Source organism: Lissotriton vulgaris, chromosome 1_1 (genome assembly GCF_964263255.1).
Source record: "Lissotriton vulgaris chromosome 1_1, aLisVul1.2, whole genome shotgun sequence".
Classification (NCBI taxonomy): Eukaryota; Metazoa; Chordata; class Amphibia; order Caudata; family Salamandridae; genus Lissotriton; species Lissotriton vulgaris.
In genome coordinates, this window is record NC_141685.1 from 563,209,883 (window position 1) to 563,234,096 (window position 24,214).

The window sequence follows — 24,214 nt, forward strand, 5'->3', positions numbered from 1 at the left end:
TAAGTTCTTAGTCTATGGTAATAATTGAGGCCTGGATGGCCATACACTCAAACACCAATAATAACGAGACCACACAACATAAACCCTAACTAAAGGAAAGGGGTGTGAAGTGGGGGGGTGTTTATTCTTCTGAAACCAACTGATAACTACGCCTTATGTAAAGTGAACGAAGGATATTACTACAGACAGTAACGTGGTTCAGAAACAAGTAGAAGTGTTCATAGGTGTGATAGTAACTCCTCCCCTGCATTGAGTCCTCCTGGTGACTTCGTTTGGAGGTCGATAATATACCGAGACTCCAGACGTCTGAGTCGCCTCTTTAAGTCTCCACCCCTAACATCTTGAGGGATGCAGTCTAAGCTGAAAAAGCTGAGTTTTGTCCTGTCGCTATTGTGGTGGCTAGCAAAATGCCGGGCCATTGGATAATTCTCATCCTTATTCGCAATGGCTCGTTGGTGCTCCAAGATTCTCAACTTTACTGCTTTCGTGGTGCTTCCTACGTACATCCGTCCGCAGGGGCACTTCAAACAGTATACCACGAATGTGGTTGAACAAGTAATAAACTTGTTGATTTTAATTTTTGAGTCCCTGTGTGGCACTTGATAGCTCAATACCCTCTGACTGTTACTGCAGGCTTTGCATTTCCCGCATGGATACGAGCCATGCATCGACTGCAATTCTCCTTTGGATCTGCCCTTCGGTAGATGGCTAGTGACTAGTGTGTCTTTTAAAGATCTTAGTCTCCTAAAGGTAATCATGGGGTGTTGTTGTAAATCTTTTCCGATTACATTATCGGATTTCAAGATCCCCCAATTCTTAGCCATGATGGCTCTAACCTTATTAGCTGCCACTGAGTAGTTAGTGATCAGTCTAATGATACCACTTCCTTCTTTCGGGCTGCCTATCTTCTTATCCTGTAGGAGGGTATCTCTGTTGACTTTCTCTGCCTTTTTCTCAGCTTGAAGGAGGGTAGATACGGAGTAGCCGCGAGATTTAAAGCGTTTAACACTTTGTTGAGCGGCCTCTGTGTAATCTCTCTCCAGAGAACTGTTGCGCTTAATCCTCAACAGTTCCCCGTAGGGGATACTTTTAACCAGGGAGGTCGGGTGGCTGCTGCGTCCGTGGAGGACAGAGTTACCCGCCGTCTCTTTTCTGAAGAGGGCGGTCTGGATTTTGCCTGCATCAACGAAAACTCTGAGATCTAAATAGTTAACCTCACTCTTGCTGATCGTACAGGTGAAATGCAGGTTAAGGTCATTCTGGTTCAGAATCTTAATATATTCCATAGCTGAGTGTTCCGACCCCCTCCAAATAAGAAAGAGGTCGTCGATATACCTCCTCCAGCATATCACCTATATATTACCTACTGGCGGTCCCCAGTAGGTAGTTATAGTTAGGATTATATTCAATAGGGAAATCGCAACATTCTATTGGGAATAACTTTGGCGCCGGTTGAGGAATCTGCCTGAAAATTTCCTCAAATTTGCCTCGCGGCGCTCCGGTCCTTACCTGAAACTTTGGGGGGATTCATCAAGAGGGGGCCGAGAAAAAAGGGGGGTCCCAAAATGTGTTTTCCCCATGTTAATTTCCATAGGGCGGTCGACCTCACTTTTAGCCCGAATGGCTGAATGGATTTCCACGAAACTTGGCAAAATTGTAGGGACTGGTAGCCCGATGTGCCTTTGCTATGTCTCAAGATATGTGCTCCAGTGGATTTTGAGTAATTTAGGTTCAAAAAATATATATATCTATAAGCGCGCCCTGGTGCATGCACCGGGGCGCGAACCAGCGCGCTACGCGAGTTCGCGCGCGGAAAGCTGATTGGCTCTCGGGTGTCGGTAAACATTCCAAAAAGTCTGGAGCGGCCGCCATCTTGTGTCTCGGTAGGATCGAGACACAAGAGGTGGCAAAAACAAAGAGGGAAATGACCAAAAGGGGGCAGGATAGACCCCCCCTGACCCCCTAGGTTTGATGTGGGGGCCATTTGCGAGGGGGGAGCGCCCAGTACGCGCACCGGGGAGCGGACCGGGGAGCCTACCATGGGGAAAAAAGAATGACAGAGTTTTAAAAAAATGTAGCCTTTTTTTATAAATTGGAGGAGGTTCTAAAAAGAACTGTTTTTTTTCTTCTTTTTGTTGTTTTTTATATTTTTTTGTTTTGTGAACATTTTATACTTTTTTTGGCTTTCATGAACAGTTTTATATTTTTTTGTATTTTTTATGGGGACAAACAAAAAACAGGAAATTGTAAACAGCTCAACTGGAGCAAAAAAAACAGGAAAAAATTAAGGCTTCTTTCGGCACCTGTTGTTGTCTCCAGCACGGTTTATAAGTTTGATGCTCTGCTCCCCATAAGAAATGGTAGTCCCACAACATATACAAGTAATCTTGTATTCTCCAAACTGGCGTTGGATGCATGGGACCATCTCTCTAGTTTCAGGACCCGATGGAGTGAGTTGTTTAGAGGTGCTCAGAGAAGATTGGGGAGGGTTTCTGGTCAGTTCTCTGACCTCTGCTGCAGAATAGTTATTTGGGTGCTTTCGTTGCATGTGGCGTAGCATTGTGTGATTCCCAAATGAATATTTTTTTGCAGGGTTCCCCCTGGAAAGTTCAGCGCCACAGATGAGACAGGTCACCTTTGCAGCATTTACTTTTTTGAAACCCCTTGGGATTTTAAAAAACTCCCATATAAAGTGCTCCTTAGGTTTATATGGGGGATTGTCTTCAGGCAGGAACTGCCTTCTCTCCTCCTCCTCCTCCTCCTCCTCCTCCTCCTCTTCTTCTTGACCACCAATGTGATGTTGTGGTGGTCCTTGTGGTGGTGGTGGTGGTGGTGCAGATGCTCCAGCTACTGCTGCTACTGTTTCCATTTCTCTATCAATAGAAGCAGGTGTTCCTCACTCAAAGAATAAAGTGAGAATGAGGAAAAAAGGTGGGGGCTTTCATCATTTGGAAAACAAAACTGTTCTGAACCAATGAAAAGTGATATTTTCAGGTTACATGAGCCGGGCTTTCATCATTTGGAAACCAAAACTGTTCTGAACCAATGAAAAGTGTTATTTTCAGGTCACGTGACCCGACGCGCTTAAGCTACGCGCCCCGGTGCGCCCGGCGGTGCTTTTGTAGCGCGTTCGTATGCACGTGGGTGCTTCCGGGTGCGCTTACGCCGTGCGTATCACGCGGATGCGGCTCCGCGATACGTCACGATGATGTTTTCGTTCGCGGCAATAGCGCTAACGGGACGCTCACCGGTATGTGCCCTGGGGTGCGCCGCAAGACTGCGCTTACCGGTGCGCTCACCGGGACGCGCACCAGGAGCGCTCCAGGGCAAAAAAAAAAATTGAAGAATATACATATAAAAAATAGTATTACATAAATATACAATATAGGATTAATCATAAAAAATATTATATTTCATAGCTATAGAAATTTGCTATTATAAAACCTATGAAATTCACTGAACTATAAGTTTCACACCAGTTATAGTTAGGAATTAGCATTTAAAAAAACTATTAAATTCACTGAAAAAACCATAGGTTTCACTCCAGTTATAGTTAACTGGAAATTTTACTGACATAAAACCATTGAAATTCACATGTTATAGTTAGTTGGACTCACTATAACTTGCGCGCCTGCAATGCACTGCTGATGACGTCACATATTACATCACTCATGTTTTTTAAGTGAATATATATATATATATATATATATATATATATATATATGTACATATACACATATACTGTATACATACATACATATATAACTTTAGCATTATATGCACATAGAAGTAGATCAGTAACATAAAAGGTAATGAGTGTATGCTTATGAATGTATTTTCCGGTAATAACACATTTCGGTCACAATGTGTACATCTGATTATAGCAATTGTACCTATAAGTGCTTCACTACTGAAATTTTGGAACACAAATATGAATAACAAAATCATAATAATAAATACAATTAAGAAGAAGAGCTTAATTTACAGCAAAAATGGAAAACCTAAGCTTATAAATATTTATTCATACATATACAAATGGGACTTCACTGAGTACAATTGTATATCTCCTGATTATTTTCCATATGCAAATCATGTTTATATCTTTATGTATGTAAACCTCTTATGTGTGGTTATGTGTATACATATTTATATATTTTCCTCCCACCGCAAAGAAAGAATAGACAGTGAACTAATCTCCCCAAACCTCACTGAACAGTTACTCTAGGATTCATCCTATTCCTTTTCCAAAATTTCCCCTACCTCCACTCTCTGACTCATTTCGAACCACATTTACTGCTATGAACTCCCAATCAACGCTTTTAAACTTTTCCTCCTTCTATCCATCCTTTATCCAATTTATCTAACAAGCAGACTCTCTGACTACTCTCAAATCTCTTTTATTACTATGAATTCTGAAATAATCCTTCCTAAACTCGTCTCTCCTCAATCCATCCCTCGTCCTATTCATCCCATTAACAGATTCTTATGTCTACCTCTCCACCACTCCCAATAACAATGTATATTTCCCTCTACTAATCTACCACTAATTCATCTTTGGGATCCAGAGTAGTGTGTGACTCATCGAATGGCACTCCATCGCCTTGTCAAATGTAGTAAGGGCTAAATAAATACTATTACAATTTCAACAATTTGAAGCAAGCCAATGGTTTAGGGAAACAAGACATGCATCATGGTGAGCAAGTTGTAAAAAAGATGGTGAGAAATGTATAAAATATAAAAAAGGTAAGGAAATATGAAAAGGCATTTTTGAGGAGCAAGGAAAGCAGATTTGTAATATTGTATATCTAAATCCTCTTTATACTATTATATTTTTACAAAATATGAATTTTTACATCCCTAATGCTCACCCTCTATACACTTACACACAAATAAAATTCCCCATTCTCCTCAGGAAGGAGTTTAGTTAAGATTTAGTTACCATAGGAAATAGATTTTTTGTTTTGCCAATAACTTTGGTGCAATTAGAAGGCATCTTCACAAAACGTTCCAAAAAAGGGAATCCACCTCAGCTCTTTCACTGAAAGTTACAGGGTAATCCATCAAGTGGGGGAAGTGTAAAAGAGGGAGGGATCCACAAATGCATAGAGATTTGTGAACAGCGCTACAGCCAAAATGGTTAAAATAATTACATTAAATTTGCCGGAGAGATACATCTTTAGTCTGAAAGTGTGCTTCTTGTGATTTGCTGTAAATCCATTCAGACATTTTTGAGGAATTAAGGTTTGAAAGTTAGTTTTATTTGGGTTTGACCAAGCGATCTCATTCACAGACCTCAACCTACAATTCCAGACTATGCTGGTAGCGTTTTTCTTTAAGGTGTGGGACTGCCCCCAAAATACACAGTTACTGGATGTCTACACTTCCTACTGACAGAATTTGCAGGACTATTGCTACCTCACACTATGGAAGTATGTCTCCTTGGACAGTTCTCCAGATCCCTGAAAGCTTAACACACAACATGTATAGAGCTAGTGCTGCACCTAGGGAAGCAAAGCACAGTAATGCAATGAAAAGCACCCGCTCCTTTCCCAATGCAGTGCTGGGCCCGGGACTTGATAAAATGGAGTACCTCAGAAATTAATGTCTTGAAGCGAATGCAAAAGCAGACCCGATGGGAGACACCCTTACAGTGTGGGATACACTACTGCTGACACTGCAAGCATCATCAGGTGAGATGCCCCCTAAACAATTAAGCCAAGTACTACACAGCTTTTCTTTCACATAGTGGAAAGGGTAGAATCAATGACATGGAAAGCACAAAATGGCCCACAAGACCCAATAGGCCTGACCCAAGCCTGACTCTGGGGCCAAATGGAATGCAAAAGAAAGGCAGTCTGAGCAACAACTAGGTCAACATAGCCCCATAGATAAACCCATCAATCCAATATGCAGACTGGTATGTGTGAAGGGTATTTCTAAGATATAACACAGGAGATGAGTGGAGCGGGATGGGGCTGGTATAAAAAAAAGTACACAGCAAATTCACTGCACGGTGGAGCTTAATATTGGTTTTGTTATGCTATTGATTGCGCATGAATACTATATGCATAGATATCTAATGTCTCCATAAAATAGATATTCGGAATATGTATACAATCTGGAAATATCAATGTAAATTACTATCAATATAATAGAAAAACCCAATAAAGTGTAATTATAAAAAACTGAAATGTTGCACCAGCAATCTTAAGGACTCAGGGACTCGGTCCCTGTGCCCAGAGTTTTAAAATAAAGAAGGCACGAAGGGGCAAGGTAGAGGTATCCTGACCCTCTAGGGTCAAAATAAAAAAACTGAGCTGCAAGTCCCACTGCACTCCCGGAGCACCCAGCGTGACCCATGTGGGGTCCCACAGGATGCCCATGGATCCCAGCTGGTCCCATGGAGGTACTGTGATACCAAACACAAATGTGGTGTTGGTGTCTGTGGGAAGTGAAATTCTTGTGGGGGCAGGCTGCCTGTGGGGTAATGACCACGGGGCCTCTCTGCAGACTGCAGGCCATGTGCAGCAGGTGGTTGGGCACCTGCTGGGCATTGCTCATTCTCAGAAGGTTGTACCACCTCCTGCTTCCACGCCCTGCGCTCGAAGATATGCTCGATGTTGGAGTTAGGTAAATATGATCACAAACCCCAGGAATCCACTGAATAAAAGCAAAGGTTAACCTGATGGTATAGTTAGGTACGGTAAAAAAATATGACTGTACTTTTAGAAAAAAAATGAAATTCACCGGCAGAAGCAAAGGTTAAACTTTTGATATAGTTAGGTTTGCTAATAATATCATAAATGCGCTCAAACATCCACTTAAAAAACAAAATGTTAAAGTGACATTATAGATAGGTAAAGTACAAACACTTTAGTTTACATTACAAAACTCAAAAAATTCCCTGAAAAAAATAAAGGTTAAAAGGACGTTATAGTTAGGCCTCGCAATAATACAAAAACAATTATTTTAACAACTAAAACTATTGACATTCACTCGTGAGGTTACAATCAATAAAAAGAAAAATGCTGGCTACCAGGCTGGTGCTGAGTTTCAGAGAAGGAAATTACATACATTTCTAACAGTTATTTCTATAACAACTTTATGTCTTGTCCAGAGCTAAAAAAACAGACTTTACTGTGTAGCATTGCCTATGTATGCTGTACTCTGCTCTTTGAAGACTATTAATGTGTAATTAACTATTTCTAACACCTCAGCTGGGCATAGTATTTATAAATGAGCAAACCTATAAAAAAATATTTTCAAAGAAAATTCTTTAACTCTCGAAATGTCACCAGTCCATTACCTGCTGTCTGTCAATTTATGCTTTCACTTCACCTTCAAAATTGTAGCTGTAGTTCTACATAGACATTTAGAGAAACTGGCCATTTGTGAAAAAGGTGACATCTACATGGAACCTTGAATTCAACTTCTTTAATGCAGCGGGAAAAAAAAGCATAACAGGTTATTGCTTCATACTAGTGAAAACGTATACCTCTTTTAATATTTGTGGGTGATTGTAATGTGAAAATAGCTATTGCGGCAAAGAGCTAATCACACTTAAAGATAATGAATGGATAAATGTGTAGGAAAATGCCTCTTCTTGCTGATCAACACCAAGGTTTTGGAGTGATGCCTATGTTTTCAACTCTATGCACTGGGACTCTCTTATACAGTTCCCTGTATATGTGTTCAGACTCCAAAACATGTTGTTTCTGGCTATTCTCCTACTAGGCATCTCTAACACACAAATAAGTAGCTAGTGTATAGTGCTTATGTACAGCCACTGCTGCTGCAGGTAAGAGTGGTAGGGCCAGCTGGGGGGGGGGGGGGGGGGTTTGAGAGATGACCACTAGGGAAAATTAAATAAATGATTATTTTCCCTCATGGTCATCTCTCGAAATCCTCCCCCAGCTGGCCCCACCACCCTACCGCTCTTCTCTGTAGTGGCAGTGGCTGCATATGTATAAATCCCTAGCATATGGAACAAAGTGTACCCAGGGCCCATGGCCTGTAAGTTAAATGTCACTAGTGGACTGCAGCATACATTGTGCCACCACTTGAGTGACAGTGCAAAACATGTTGGCAGGCCTTTCTATCTATCTAGTCTGTTTGTTTAGTTCTAAAACTGCAATTTTTACCTTTCAAAATAACCCATTTCGACAGGACTAAATCATCTTTTTAAATATCAATAAGTCTCCCCTCTACAAGCCTTAAATAAGGTAGGGTGCATGGTATTTAAAAGAACAACATGTAAACGTTTAGTGCTAAACATGTCCTTACAGGGACAGTGCCTGACAAGTTTTTTTCAAGGTAATAGGGTTATCTGTTCTACAGAAAAGCATTGGGATACAATATTAAAATGTGTAATCTTATTTAGGCCTAGAAACCAGCTACTAACCTAATTCTTGTACTATTTAAAATATTCATTACAAGCCCAATTCGCTGGTAATGTCACATTTGTACTAAATAGTTTACAAAAGGTGCTTTCAAAAAGTCACCATTTGACTGAGCTTCCTACTGTCACTAAGGAGCTCAATAGCCCTTTTGATGTGGTGCAAACTAGTCTCTAGAGTTGAGACAAAGTCCTTGTGTGTGGGAAGGTGTTCCATTCCTCTGACAGAATGACCATCTGGTCAGTGCCCTGGAACTTAATTAACTTCAAAAAGGCCTACCCTGTCACTGGCATATATAGCTAACACCTTGGCATGCCCCCTCGCTTGCCCCTCCATTTATTCAGCCACCAATCTCCGCTAGGAGCTTTACTCCCAAAAGTCAATGGCTTCACCAGATTTCATCTGATAGCCAGCCGGCCTCGTGGAGCCCATCCTGGCCATGCCCTGCTGCCTTGTCCTGCTGAGGATTTTTTATTTCCATTCCAATGGATATAATGCACTTGTAATACTAAAACTATATGTCATGTTTGTGACAGAGTAACCTATTTGTTGAACTCTAAATCAGACCCTTGATTAGAAGATAAAACTTCCAACAGGGACCAACTTGGTTACTGTAACCTACCCATGCTCCATCTATGTTATCCTTAAATCATGGCTAGGTACCTGTCAGGCGCAGCCAGATAGCAGTTGGTACTTAACATTTTTTGGGGGTATTTTCATCTAAAACTTAAAAAAGTCATATCTCTGGCTTCCCTTATTAGATGTTTTGTCATTTTGGTGTAATTAGCTATCTACCAGAGGTAAACCAGAGTATAAACTACTGAAACCTTTGCTTTACCCAAGAAGAATAGTGACCCTACTACTTGTGATGTACTACCATCCACTCCAACTATTAATCCACTTTCTCACAAATTGAATGTGCTACAATATACCCTCCTAAAGACTTCGGCCCAAATTTTGACCATGGCAAACGGCCCAATTCTCCACAAGTGCGACAGAGTAAATTACTGCATCTCCCTGATGGAGATGTCACCCATTTCTAAATGACTGAATGCTGGCTGTCATTTATAAAACATTGGCGGAAACTGCCATCATGGTGATTCTTGTCAATATGCTTTGCAGTTTGGTGCAGAGCTCCGTCAACATGACAGAGACCTGAAACAAACTGTTTTCTTTTTAAAGAAAATCCTGAAGTCTATTTTTTTTTTTAACAAAAAAGAGCATGCGCCCTAGTGAAGGCAGCATTTGGCAGTTTTCTCTGCCCCTTACCCAATGGTTTTCCTGGCAGTAATGGGCTGTGAAAACTGGCCTTTAATTATGCCCATGTAAATCAGGTAGATCTGTCTCTGACCGCCCTTACTCTAAAGAGCCATAGGAGGAGTTTACTAATGGGGGAGACAGAGTAATCTCCACCATGATTAAACCTATGGTTCACCCGCAATCAAATTGGGTGGGCAGACCACTATATAGGTGGGGAGAACATTGTCGCTGTTGTGATGGAGTCCCCTCTCTTCCAGCATAATAATCGGGCCCTTAATCATCAATTAATGGATACATGGGTTACACTTCAGCTTACCCTCCCAGAAGAAAAACATAATACATGAAGGAGGGATTTAGGGCCAGATGTATAAAATATTTTCCCATTCGCAAACAGGCAGATTAGTAGAATTGGGCCATTGCAACTGGGAAAATGCTTTTTCAGATGTACAAAATGCAAAATAGGATTCAATAACTTGTTACCGAATCACAATTTGCAATTGTGATTCGGTATTTAGAAGGGGCCTGTTTTGGGTGTCCCTTACAAATATAGAATCAGTATAGTATATATTACTGTTTTGCGACCAAATTCTGGCCGTGAAACAGTAAATCTTTACCATTATTTAGTTTTTTTATTGAGTTTGTACTAGAATCTATGAACAGTATGACACACATGTGATTTATTAGATAAGATTACATAAAGTGATTTAAAAGAATTGGCGTTCAATTGAAATAATACATTACAAGATAGCGGCATCCAACCTCAGACACAGTTATGGACTCATTGACCCAGCCACTTTTCTATACCCGGTTGTATTTACTGGGACAGCCCCTCAACTCATAGACCGGTCTTTCCTACATGGAACACCAGTCCATCCCTCTGCGCCATTGTGACAGAGTGGGAGGAAAAGGGGATTTCCAGTGGGTCACAATATCCTGCTTAGCGACCATAAGGGCCATCCCTAGGAAGGATTATCCACCGTTCGACCCCAAGAACTCTCAAAAAGACCCAGCAGAAGTATTAGGGGAAAAAGGGGGAGCTCTCAACCCAATACCTCTGTCAATTCCCTGCCACCGAAGACCAAAAAAGTTGCATCAAAGGGCACATCCAAAACATATGGTAGAAATCAGCTAGTGCAGCTCTAAAGCGGGGACATATAGGCTTGGGCAAAAATATGGCTCGGTAGAGCCTAGCCGGGGAGAGATAGGTCCTATAAAAGTAATATGTTTAAACCAAGCATAGTTTAAGAGGGGTGGAGATCACCCTTGGTGCCATTAGAGCAGACTGACAATCGTCATCCTCTAGTGGACCCAGCCATACTTCCAATCGGGCTCTCAGGTAGTTCAAGGTGCCTGGTGTGTTATCAAGGTACGGTAGATTTTAGAGACTCCACTTTTACCTAAGTCACAGATCAAATGTTTATCCTCCACCTGACTAAATTCAGGTATTGCATCAGTCTGAAGGAGGTGCAACAGAAGTACGTGCCTCAGTTGGAGATTTTTTACAAAACTGCATGTGGTTTGAAGTTGTTGATAGGAATTCATGTGGTTCCTTGACCAAATGTCCCCATGGAGGAATATTCCAATTAGATCTCATCGCTAAAACTCCGGCAACGACGCCACCTCCCTCAACCAAGTACTATGCCAAAGAGGTGTCAGTTGTTTGAGCTTAGCCTCCTAATTATTATGTCAGAGAGCGACTCTCCAGGCTTGCAGGACCATTTTTGTCAGGTGTGGAATTAGGGATGGGAGAATAGATGAAAGTTGGGAATGTCCCATAATGGTTAATTCAGGATGTAGGCTGGGGCTGACCACCCTCTTTAAAACAATCATGCATAGCCAGGGGGCTTGAGGCTAAATGATAAAGTTAGAGATTGGCCATTCCCAAGTCACCGTCATATGAGCACATTGGCAATGTGCAAACACAAGGCGAGCCCTGGAGCCATGCCAGAGAAAGGATATAGCAACCCTATCTGGAGACTGGAACTATTTCCATGGTATTAGAAGCAGGACATTTTGAAAAGTACATAAAAAGCGGGGTAGGGCATCATCTTACACATAATACGGCCCATAACATTTAGCTGGAGGGATTGCCATTTGACATGATCAGCTTTGGCTTTCCACATCAGGGTTTCGATCTTAAGAGAACAGGCAAGCTCTGGGTGTAGTGCAATCCAGATGCCTAGGTATCTGAAGTTAAAACAACGCATGGGAATGCCACTCTGTGTGTCAAAACAGTCTCAGGATGAGGCCAATATTACCAATATTGACTTGGCAGGGTTTACTTTAAGACCTGATTCTGCTCCAAAGCAGTGTAGGAGATGAAGACATCGGGGTCCGCTCCAAACACGGCTCGCTAAGTAAAGCAGGACATCATCCTAGGCCCTCCCCCTCTCCCAGCCACCAAGGTTAAAAACCTAGGAATACTCCTAGATAGTAAACTCACTTTTTCATCTCATGTTAACTCCACTGTTTCATCATCGTTTTTTAAACTAAAAGCTATAAAAAAGATTCTCCCATTCCTCCCTCCCAATTCCGGCAAAACATTGGTCACCTCATTTGTCATGTCCTCAGTGGACTATTGTAATGGACTTCTAGTTAATGCCCAAAACAAAGTCATCAAAAGACTACAGTCTATACAAAATGCCGCGGCCAGATTACTTTCTAGCACCCCAAAATTCAAACCTATTACAGACACCATAAAAAAATACCATTGGCTTACAGTTAAAAACAGGATAAAGTTTAAGGCGCTCTGCATCGCCTACAAAGCCTCGCGCAAACAAGGCACGCGTTTTCTCATCGACCCTTTCACATTTCACGTCCCTAAGCGATCACTCCCGTCAATGAACAATTTCACCATGACAGTTCCACGTACTAGAACTGTGGCATGGAGTGATCGTAGTTTCCACGTTTCAACGGCAAAACTCTGGAATTCTCTTGAACCTGATGTCAGGTCCGCTCCCACTCTGACCATTATCAGAAAGAAAATAAAAACATGGCTTTTCAATCAGTAATCCATTTCCCTTTTCCTATTATGTTCTCATCCATAGCGCCGAGACGCCATAGGCAATTGTTCGCGCTCACCAAATCGCATAAATAAATAAAAAATAAGTAAATCTGCAAACAGCCGATACGGTCCTCATGACCCTCACCCCACCTCCACCCATGGGTCTGTGCATCTACCCAGATGAGTTGTGACAGACACTCGATCACAAATGCAAAGAGGACCGAGGGGTATGGGGCAGCCCTGCTTAGTTCCTCTGCCTATGGGGAATGCACGGGAGAGGACTCCGCTAATTTAAACTTGTACCATCGTATTGGAGTATAATGCTCAAACCATGCCCCTAAAGCGGGCTCGATCCCGGCGCACTCCAGCACCAGTTGGAGATAACCCCAGTCCACTGTGTCAAACCCCTTTTCAAAATCTATAAAAAGCAAAGGTAAGTCCGAAGTTAGGAGGTGATGGTGAGCCAGGGCCACGTGAAGCCAGCAGAGACAGTGTTGCATATCAGAGGTTGGCATGCAGCCACACTGGTCGGGATGGACCATTGTGGGTAATACCTGCCTATGTCAGTAGTCAGCAGGGTCACAAAGATCCTAACCTCTCAGTTGATCAAGAAAATTGGCCGATAGTCAGCACATGAAGTAGATGGCGGTTGTGGCCATATCTATCTCCATGGGAAAGGTACCCATTTCTCCCACCACTTCAGAGAGGGCTAGACACCCTTGAGTGCTAGGTAATATTCTGCTGGGAACCCATCGGGCCAGGGGCCTTCCCAGTCACCAATGCCAATAGGGTCTTTCCTACATTATCCTCCTGAGAAGGGTTCATCTAAATGTTATGAACCCCAATGTACCCCAATATAGGCCTAGGTAGTTACACAACCTTTTACCTACATCTGTCCTACCATTGTTCTACATAACGGGTCTGGCGCTGACTTTTTACCTATTTAGGTGCTACATGGCTGTCGTGTGGCTTTCTTTCAAAACCAGCCTCATGTATTATGCATGTGGATTCTCAGTATCACAGCAGTATTTCTTCATCTGCATAATAACTGACCACCTCTATCATCATCCTTGCCCAACATGCCCATAGTACACTTCTAGGTAGAACCCCTGAGGATACTTTTCAGGTATATAAGCACTACAGGAATAGAATGTAGCCTAACGGATAGGGAGGTTGACCTCAAATCTGGGGAACCAGGTTTGAGTGTCTGCAAGGACTCTCAACACCCTGTGATTTTGGGCAAATCACTTAATCTCCCCTTGCCTAACAAAAGTGAATGTGCAACTAGGGCTCATGTAAAGAGCTTTGATACCTGATAACTTCGGGTCAATTTCGCGCTATATAAATCTTCGAAAAAGAAAATAATTTATATAAGCACTACATCTTCACCGGGGAAACTAGAGGAGAAAAAGACTTCCTTGCTGACACAAGACACTGACGTTCCTGCAAGCAGACACTCAGGCACACAGTGGTCTGACATCATTTATCGGGTGTCCTTCTTGAGACCGAGACAGGGTCCTTTGCTCTCCCTTATCAGGTAATGGTGTTGGCTCTATACTAAGAGGATTCTTGGCTTTACACCTACAATCATGCTAGGTACACTTAGGTACATCTAGTTAGGGCTGGCATTATAGAAGTATGCATTATTACCGTCATGTATCCATAGGCCTGAATATATTCATTGTTTTAGCACTAAGATAGAATTCTACCTTTTCTTTGCTCTGCTGGTGCTTATAACTGTATATATTTGTTTCTGTCTCATGGTTGTTGCAGCACATGTATTTTACAATAGAATTATGGTGGTTCAAAATAAATGCTTATTGAAAACATACCCTCTGTTTATACTGTGTATCTTTCTGAGACAAAGTGAGCACGAGTCACTGAGCAAAAAAGTACTGCACTGTTTCCACGATCCCGAGGGGTCAGGATTGTTATGTTCGATAGTTGCAGGAAGGTATTTGCTCCTTGGTAAGAGGGGCTAGTAGTCGCACTGTGAGCTAGCTGGACTAACAGACTAACATATCCTTTGGGGGTGTCTGGAATCAGTCTGGACACCAATCTCTTGTCTAAATGCATGGATCTTATATAGATTTTTAGGAACTACACAACATAAGATTTGGGCCTTAGCTGGTGAAAGATGAGGGAGAGGAACGTCAGTGAGAACTAGGGTGAGGATGGACTCGTCTCTCCTAGATGGGGGACTATATAGATGATGGTAGTAATAGGCACATGCTTGCATAATATCCAGGAGGGAGCGAAAGGAGACACCATGTTCATTGATGATCTCTGGGACAATCCTATTCACCTGATGGTGGGAGGTCAGTACAGCAGCTTCCAATTTTTGTCCCCCCAGCTGTGTACCCTAGCTGTGGTGAAACGCCACAGATGCTTGATGTCCTCTAGGGACCGGTGGTTAATTACCTCATGAATGACAGCTAACTGTTTTGAGTTCATTTTCCAAGTAGAGAGAGCATGTGCCTCCAACCAGGTGATGTGTAGTGTGTGAGCATGTTCCTACATATGGATCCGCCACCTGGCAAACCCCCACAGCGTGTCCTTTCCAGCAACCCACAAAGTACCAACTGTGTTAACCAAGCCCTATTTGGTGTGAGAGCATGCCTGTAGTTCTTTTCTCAGTTAAACAAAATTCCCTTATGTGTTATTCACTACTGCTATAACATTTAGACTATAATCGGTCTGCACTGAACCAAAAGAGAAATACTTAGTTTCACCAATGTAGCACAACGTAACCGAACCTTAAATTCTCGTCATTTTAATATTTGCATCCATTTCAAGAAATAATAAATATTATTTACAATAAAAACACATTAATTACACATCCTTGTACATATTCATTTTCAAAACAGTTGTTGACATTGTTCATGCAATTCATATACAGTTCTCAATATAATGTATTCTACTACAATATTTAAAACATCTATTCATATTAAAGACAGATTTCATATGTCCTTTTGTCGACGCATTTCGGTGTATCTTGTGGTTTGTAAAGACCTTCTTCAGGACTCCCATTATAAAACAAGGTATTTTTCTTTAAAACCAGACCAATACATCCTTGGTTGGAATCGCTATGAAGTATGTGATAGGACAGTGGATCTTTCCTACTGGTACCTCTGTATACCTCCATCAGAGTCAGAGCATAGAATCTGGAATTTTTTTTAGAGACTGTAAATATTCCTTTTCTTGTGCCTTTAATGAGGTATTGATGGGTATGTTCTTCCTTGACCCCTTTATTATAATTGAATCCTTGTCACTTTCTCTTAGACCCACGCTTGTATAAAGTCACAGACTTTTTGTAATTGGGAGCCTTCTCTGTATCCCTTCTTGGAAGTACAGCCACCTTTTATCAATTTGGTCAGGTGTACAATCCTTGTGTGTAGAAAGGCGTCTCTGCTAACGGGGGTTCTGTTCACTTTCAAGTGCCTTGACATAGGCCTTGTCTTCCAGGTACCAAGCATTGAGGCGTCACATGGGTTGAGCACCCTCTCTGGGGCAACCGAGGTGAAGTAGTATAGGAGCATGGTCAGAGGTGCCACGGGCAAGAATCTAGACATGAGAATGGTACGACAATCAGGGACTGGTAGAAAACCGAGGTCTATACGGGAGTGGGAACAATGGGCAGCAGGTGTGTGTGTGTATTGGTGGCATCTCAGGTGCCTGAACCTCCATGCATTGGAGAGATCCAGGGTATTGGTTTCAGTCAGAGAGTCAACAGACACCCAAGCATCTAGATACTTAGGGGGTCCAGTAGTATTCACATCAGGGATGGAGACTGCATTGAAGTCTCCCCCTTATAACCTTCAGGCCCTGTGGAAGGTCTAGGAAGGCCTTAGATACATTGCGAAAGAAAGAAATGGAAGGTGCAGATGGGGTAAAGACACTCACCATTTTGACGATCCGGCACTTAAGCATCCCTGTAAGTGCGAGAAAGCGTCCATGTGGATAGCGGAAATCCTGGGAGATCGTAAAGGGTAAGGAATGTGTCAGCAGGATGGCCACCCCACAGGAACCGTGTGAAAAACCTGCATGAAAGACCCTTACGTGTCAGGAGGGGGCAACGAGACCCCAAGAGGTGGGTCTCCTGAAGGAAGAGAAATGCAGGGAGGTGGCAATGGGCAAAGGCCAGTACTACAGCACATTTCACATGGTCTAGGAGGACGTTAATGTTCTATGATAAAATATGAAAAGACGACATTATGGGGGCGAGCGGTAATGTATGTAGCAAGAGGGGTATAAAAGGAACTATTGCGCCCAAGGATCAGAGTGCTGGTGCAGTCTGGGAGGTTGTTGCAAGAGTAGCTTTGTCCTTTCCCATGGCACTGGTATCAGGACTATATAGGATACTACCAATGGTAGAGACAATGTCCACATACCACAACAATGCAGCAACACGGGCAGCTGGTCCCTTAACAAGGAAGCAATTAGCGATCCTTGAGGTGAGTGGATGAAGGCAACAAGTCAGGTGCAGCCTGTCAAGGCAGCATGTATCATCTATGGTAGGATTGCCTACTGTAGAGAAGGAAAAGGAAGTCAAGAGGGAACACAGATCAGTACCTACCAGGTGGACACAACACAGCACCATAGGGCCGGCCTGTCCCGCTCCCAGGCAGCAGGTATGGTGAGAGGTATGAAAGTGCATAGCGAATGATAAAGGATAGCAGGGTAGGGGGCAGGGGTCTCCTGTCACAAAAGTTTTTTTGTTTTAATCCGTTTGTGACCAATCATGCTTGGCATTGTGTGCCAGGGAGAGAAAGCAGGGACAGATCAGGTAGTCCACTGTAAAACTGTCTCAAGGAGAAATGTGACATTGCACCTGGAGGCACTACTCCAAAGACTCTCCTCTTGCCCCAGGCCAGGCCATCAGGTATGCCAGGTCCTCCACTGATTGGCATTTACTCCCACCATCAGTGTATGCGATGCCTGGGACCAATCGGATTTCACCCCCAAATATCGTGTTCCTCAGGACCCCGCCCAGATTGGTAACGTGAAGTCTACAGCTCAGTAGGGGCATCCTCAAATCAGGGACTTAGCAATAAAAGAGGGCCTAACATGGAGCACTGCACCGTCAAGAGTCAGGCCGAGCACAGGAGAGCTCGCCAGCAAGCAGCCGCAGGACCACCCATCTGCTCCTCCAGCCGCTCAACAGGGAGCTCTGCGATCAGTGGCTGGAACATTCCACCCCCGGCATCTTATTGTTTTGGTCATGCTAGAGGCCCCCTACCACAGGCAGCACTGCCACAGCACTACAGTAACCCTGGCCAACCCCCAGGCCCATGACACATAGAACAGGCTGTAAGCGGCTGCGAGGTCTAAGCTCCCACCTCCTCAGTGTGGTTTCATAATGGGCCCGTGGAAATTCCACAAACGATGATTACAGCAGCTCACTCGTCCACCATGTGGGGGCCCCAGGTGGTAAAGGCTCCCTGCACCGGGCAGCCAGCACCAATCGGCCAACGTCACACTGCAGTATCGCAGCTGGAAATGGATCACTGTGGGATGCCTCGTCTTCTGGGATGCCCCCTCAGCTATGTTTCACCACGGGGCACAGGGCCAAGGAGAAGGATCATGATGGCAGGTAACTTGTTGGATTGTTGTCGGATGGAAGGGAGGATCCGTGCGGAGCTCAGTTAAGGAGCGACCGCCATGTCGGCTGTCCAAGCCACGTCCCTACCATAATTTTAAAAGTGGTGGTAACTCCCAGCCACCCTTAGGGCTAGTTTGTCTCATCCAACCAAGCCTAGTAAGGTAACAGCCCCCACCGAGCCTCTCATCCTCCCCAGACCTAAATCCGGGTCCCACAGTAAAGGGAAGAACAGCTCCTTGGAAATACCAAGAAGAACAACCTCCTCACTTTCCCCGCATTGAATTATACACCCAGCGGTACACTTTGACCCTCCGCTGAAGTCATCCCCTAAATCCACGATCCAAATATTCACGGGATTCAGAAGCAAACAACCTCCTCAGAGAGCCCTCAGACCCCTGTCAGAACTCCTAAGCAATCGAGGCATGTTATTCCCACTGCGCCAGGTAAACTAAATTGGTCCAGCAAAGGAAAAAGCCCCCAAAGTAATGGATGGAGCTATCAGAGCCACGAGTGGAACTCAAAGATGGCCGCCACTGCTGTTCGTAAAACAACGGTCTAGTTTCCAGCTTGAGCACATGTGCGGTGACTCTAGGTGAAGCGCTCGCTCGAGATTAACTGTGCACTTCACTGAAAGAATTACTATAGCGCGCAGAGATTTTTCGTGCTCCCTGTTGTTTCCTGAATTTCGTTGTGAAGAAACGCAAGAATTCTTACTGCGTTAATATTTATATTGGCGCTGGTGAGAGACTACCGGTTAAAAAGCTGAGAACAGATCCCGGATTACTGCAGAATATTATCTCACTTACCTTTGACAGAATACAACCCAGAGACCTCCTCTGTTGACGTGTTTCCTGCGAAGAAGAAGAAGAGATAAGTGCATAGAATTAATGAACCATAGAGAAAAAATATAGAGAATGTAATTGTAAAGTAAACGTTTGAGAACAAATCAAGTCAGAACTACTTACCAGAGTTATCTACGCCCTGAGGTCCTGTGACAGAATAAATAGACCTATTTAATAGAGTAGGAGTACTTAGTGTTTTCACACATTAGTTTACAAATAGAATAGGGTTAGTACACAATTAGAATTATCATTAGGTAGAGTAGAGTAGGTACAGGATACAAAGTACAAGTTGGCGAAACTTAAACAAGGACTCTTCTGGAGAAAGTCTAAGCCAACTACAGAAGTTGAAATGGTAAGAGACTAAAGCATAAAATTAGCAGATCATAGATACTAGAATAAGAAGTAACAACTTAGTAAGAACTGTCTTATTCTTTAGGCATATCTTAAAAGAAGAAGTTAAACTGCAAATGTAATACGAAATAAGAAGAGGAGCAAGAATACTGGATTTTCAGGTAAAAGCAGTAAGATATATTAGAGTTAGAATCTATAGTAGTTAGAAGGTTTACTAATCTTTCTTTTGGGTAATTTAAGGTTTCTCTGAAGAAGGATCTGCGGAACGGACTGAATAAGAGAAGCAGGAAGAAAGAATCCAGTGCAGTCTCACCTGTGTTATCTTTCTTATTTTATCCACTCCCCATTTCCCCTGTGGGGTCACTGAGAGTCAAGTTTTATAACAGGCTCTGAGGGATCCTGTGGAGGGAGTTGGGATTTATTCGACTTCTGTTCCCGTGCAAGTCTGGTGGTAAGAGAGCTTCTTGACAGAGTGAAGTGCCCACGTATTATACTTGCACCTGAACAGAATGGCAGAAGGCCTAAATTTACAGACTTTAGTAACAGTCAGGGGCAATACAAAAAGAGTTGGTGGCAGTCAGAGTGGATAATAGGACTAGGAGTCTTAGACTTGAAATGGCCAGTTCTAGAAAAGAAACTGCAGAGTTGGCCCGGAGAATAGGACCCACAATAGGCTAAGGAAGAGAGGGTGCACATACGCTCACTGAAGGTTCCAATAGATTAACCACTCAAGTGATCCACTCCTTATCCCCAGTCAATCCTTTGGCCCCCCGAGAAAGATTTAGTGGGGATCCACAAAAAGCACAGATTTTCCTCACCCAATGTTCCCTTCACTTCATGTGCCGCCCTTCCATTTTCCCAGAAGCGCAGTCTAGAGTGGCTTTTGCTTTATCTTATTTGAGTGGAGATGCCGCGTCATGGTCTATGCCATTGGTTACAAGGGATGATCCAATATTGAAAAATTATGACGAGTTCAAAAAGAATTCCTTCAAATCTTTGACTGACGAAGAATTTCCCAAGCAGTTGACAATGAACTATTAGAATTACGACAAGGTAATCGAGACCTAGTGGCATATTTGGCCCAATTTATTAACCCCTTCCAGACTGGGCTCGTCATGAAGTAGCCTCCTACCAGGCTGATGACGAGCCCAGCTCGTCATGATCAATGGACTTTTGAAAATTCCAGCACAGGAGGAAAATATCATTAGCAGTGATGGTGTTAAATTGGTGGTTGAAACAAATTGGCCAGAGAGTAAAAGGGCCGCAGTTTTCTATTGTGGACTTTGAGACAAACTTAAAGATGTGCTTGCACGAATACCTAATAGATCTACAGAAATTTCAGAATTGGTGGATTTAGTGTTAGAAATCGACTTTCGCCAAGGAGAAAGAAAAGGTGAAAAGAGGAAAGATTTTAAAACTGTCATACCAAGATTTGAACGTTCACGGTCAGAAAATAGTTGAACTACTGAAGGACCAACTAATCCAGAGCCAATGCAGATTGGAACCATCTGGGGTCCATTAACAAAAGAAGAAAAGGAGAAAAGAAGAGCAGGAAACCTGTGTATGTACTGTGGCTCCAACGGTCATTTTGTGAGGAACTGTACAAAGAAACATAAGTCAACTTATAAGCCGAAGGAAAACTTGCAGCACCACTTGTAGGAGGAGTTGGACAAGTGGATGCTAATCTAGAATCAACTCCAAAAGAACACCAGTTGGCAAATATCTTGCAGTCTTCATCTCCTCATTTGATCTTGTCTATGATAATTAAGTTCAGACATATAACTCTGACTGAAGTCTCTGTGATGGTTGGAGCAACGGGAAACTTCTGTGATTTGAAATTCGCTGCCAGAATAGGGTTGTAGGCAATACAGAAAATTAAGAGTGAACCGGTGAGAGCAGTATATGGAACTAACCTTTCGTCTGGACCAATTATGAGTCACACGGAACCGTTGCAGATGATATTCAATGATGGACATCAAGAAATAATTCAGTTTCATTTAATTGATGCGCCGCAGTTTCAGTTGATTCTGGGGTTGCTGTGGTTAACTGACCATAACCCTACAATAAATTGGGGTACAAGAACAATAACAATGGATTCCATGTATTGTAAGGAAAAATGTTTTGAAGAAGCTAACAAAAATTGCAAGACAAATCCTGCTCACCCTTTATGCATGGCAGATGCATCAGTTTGTGTCATTAATAGTCAGGAAATCCCTCTGGAATATCAGGATTTTGCCGATGTTTTTGATGAGAAAGAAGCTGAACAATTGCCCCCTCATCGGATTTATGATTGTAAAATTGACTTGGAAACAGTGCCAATTTGCCATGCAGTAGGGTGTATTCATTAACAGAGAAGGAACATCAGCATTTGAGAGAATATTTAGATAAGTATTTGGCGAATGGTTTCATACGGCCCTCCCAATCTCCTATATCATCGCCTTTGTTTTTCATTCCAAAGAAGGAAGGAGATTTGAGATCGTGCATAGATTATCGCGCTATCAATAAAATCACCAAGAAAAATCGTTACCCACTTCCTCTCATTTCAGTCCTTCTGGATCAAGTCAAAGGAGCGCAATCTACACCAAATTGGACTTAAGAGGCACCTATCATTTAGTTAGAATGAGAGAAGGTGACGTTTGCGGCGGTCTACGCGAGGTGTTACGGCACTCCGTCTGTCCTGCCACCGGTCCTTAAATGTGTTCAGGATGAACACGGACCGGAGGCTGCGGTTGAATTGGGTATGCGTCTCTGTGGCGCCTTTGATGTGGTTTCTGATCTCATACTTGCTAATGTCAAGGGGGATGCAGTGAACTTTCAGGTTGCCAATGCTTTGCAGGCGATTCCCGATGCCGAAAAACCCCAGCAGTTGGCGAGGATTATTGTGGCGGCTTATAAAACCGTGGGCCGCAATAGTAGGGGTCTCAAGCCTTTTTCTACTAAAGAGAAAAAACAACCCCAGGGGCAGAAGTCGGAAACCGACAACCAGCCCAAGACTAAAAAACAAAATTGGCCTAAAAAACAAAAACAGGGAAAGCAACAACAGCAGAAACAGGAGTCTCGTCCTGCGTCTCCATTGCCTGCGCCCACATAACGAGTTTATGACTTGCGCGATCGCGCAATGATAAAATCACCTGATGGTTTTCAGGTTTCTGACCAACGCTCTCCTCGTTCTTTTCAGGAGTCATCGGCCTTTTTGTCCAGTGGTGGAGGAGGCGGCAGGAGTCGGGTTGGCCAGCAAGGACGCGACTAGCCCCACCCAAAAGACGGTAAAGGCAAGCAGGAGGATTCTACACCAGAGAGACCCCAGTTTCAGAAAAAGAAAGTCGCTGCTTTAACAGCACACAGATATGCCACAGATAGTGAGAACCCAGCATCGGAATTTGACATGGGCTCTGACCTTGCTGGACAGCGTGGCGGAAATTACCATAGTACGAGAGGCCATGCGTCCACTACTGAAGGTGACAGCGACTGACCGTTATGTTGTTGTGGAGACAGCTGACACTTGAGTAGCTCCCCCTGACAGACTCTATGAAATTGTCTTATTCATTGAAGAAGACATTCAACGTACCATAGACTGGCCCCCACCTTTTGTGCTCGCGGCTCCAAGAGGGAAGGAGGTAATCCTCCCTAGTTTCACGCACACAGTCTTGAAGGAGCATGCGCTGAATTTTGCAGAAGAGTGGGCTAGGGCCCTTGGGCCGGCTCTTTACCGTACTCACTGTGGATGGGATCAATTTTCCCCGCACCACGAAATTCCTTTGCGGTCTATGCCACAACCTCAACCTCAATATCCCATAAAGCGCAAAGCAAAGGCTTCCGTTGCGGAAATCCTTGAACAATTGGAATATCAGAGTGTTATTGAAACTTGGGTGTCACCAATGAATAACCCTCTTTTTACTGTAACCAAGCCTGACGGTTCATATCATTTGGTATTGGATTACCGGCATTTAAACTCGCATTGCCGTACCTGTGCAGTACAGAATACCCACGGCTCTGCTTTAGTGGATAGTCTCGTGCGTAAGCGGTTTAAAACCACGCTTGACATTTCCAACGGTTTTTAGGCCCACCATTTGGATGGTCTGAGTTCCCAAAGGACCTCCTTTACTTGTGTCCAAAAACATTTCAAACATTTACCGATGGGCTATAAATCGTCCTGGAGTGTTTGCTGCCCACATAGTCTCTCTCTTAGAGAGAGTAGATCCAGATGCTTGTTCATATGTGGATGACATTTATCTCACGGATGATGAACTGTTGGAGCATCTGTGTCGAGTTGACTGCTTAATTTGTAGCTTTGCGGACTTCGGTTACAAATTCAACTTGCAGAGTACACAGTGTTGTTCCTGGGCTACGAGCTCAACAATGAAGGTCGAGGATTAGCTCCTCACTTCTTGGAGAAATGCGCACAATTGCGCGCTCCGACAACTCTGAAAAAATTACAGTCTTTGCTGGGATTTTTAAATTTCGGGAGGACATACATACCTGAATATGCCCAGTGTATCAAGCCCTTGTATGCTTTGATACAACCAAATTTTACAAAATCAAACTGGCTGCCTGAGCACTCGGCGATACTGCAATCTTTGCAGGCTGATTTGCTCGCTTCTAAATACTTCTTGACTCACACCAACCTGGTGATAAGAATCATCCCTGGGACGGTGGGTTTCACATACCTTACTTTTAACGAAAGAGATACAGTACCTATTGCTTACAAGTCACACTTGTACACTTCGGCTGAAATGCGATATTCCACTGTGGAGAAATT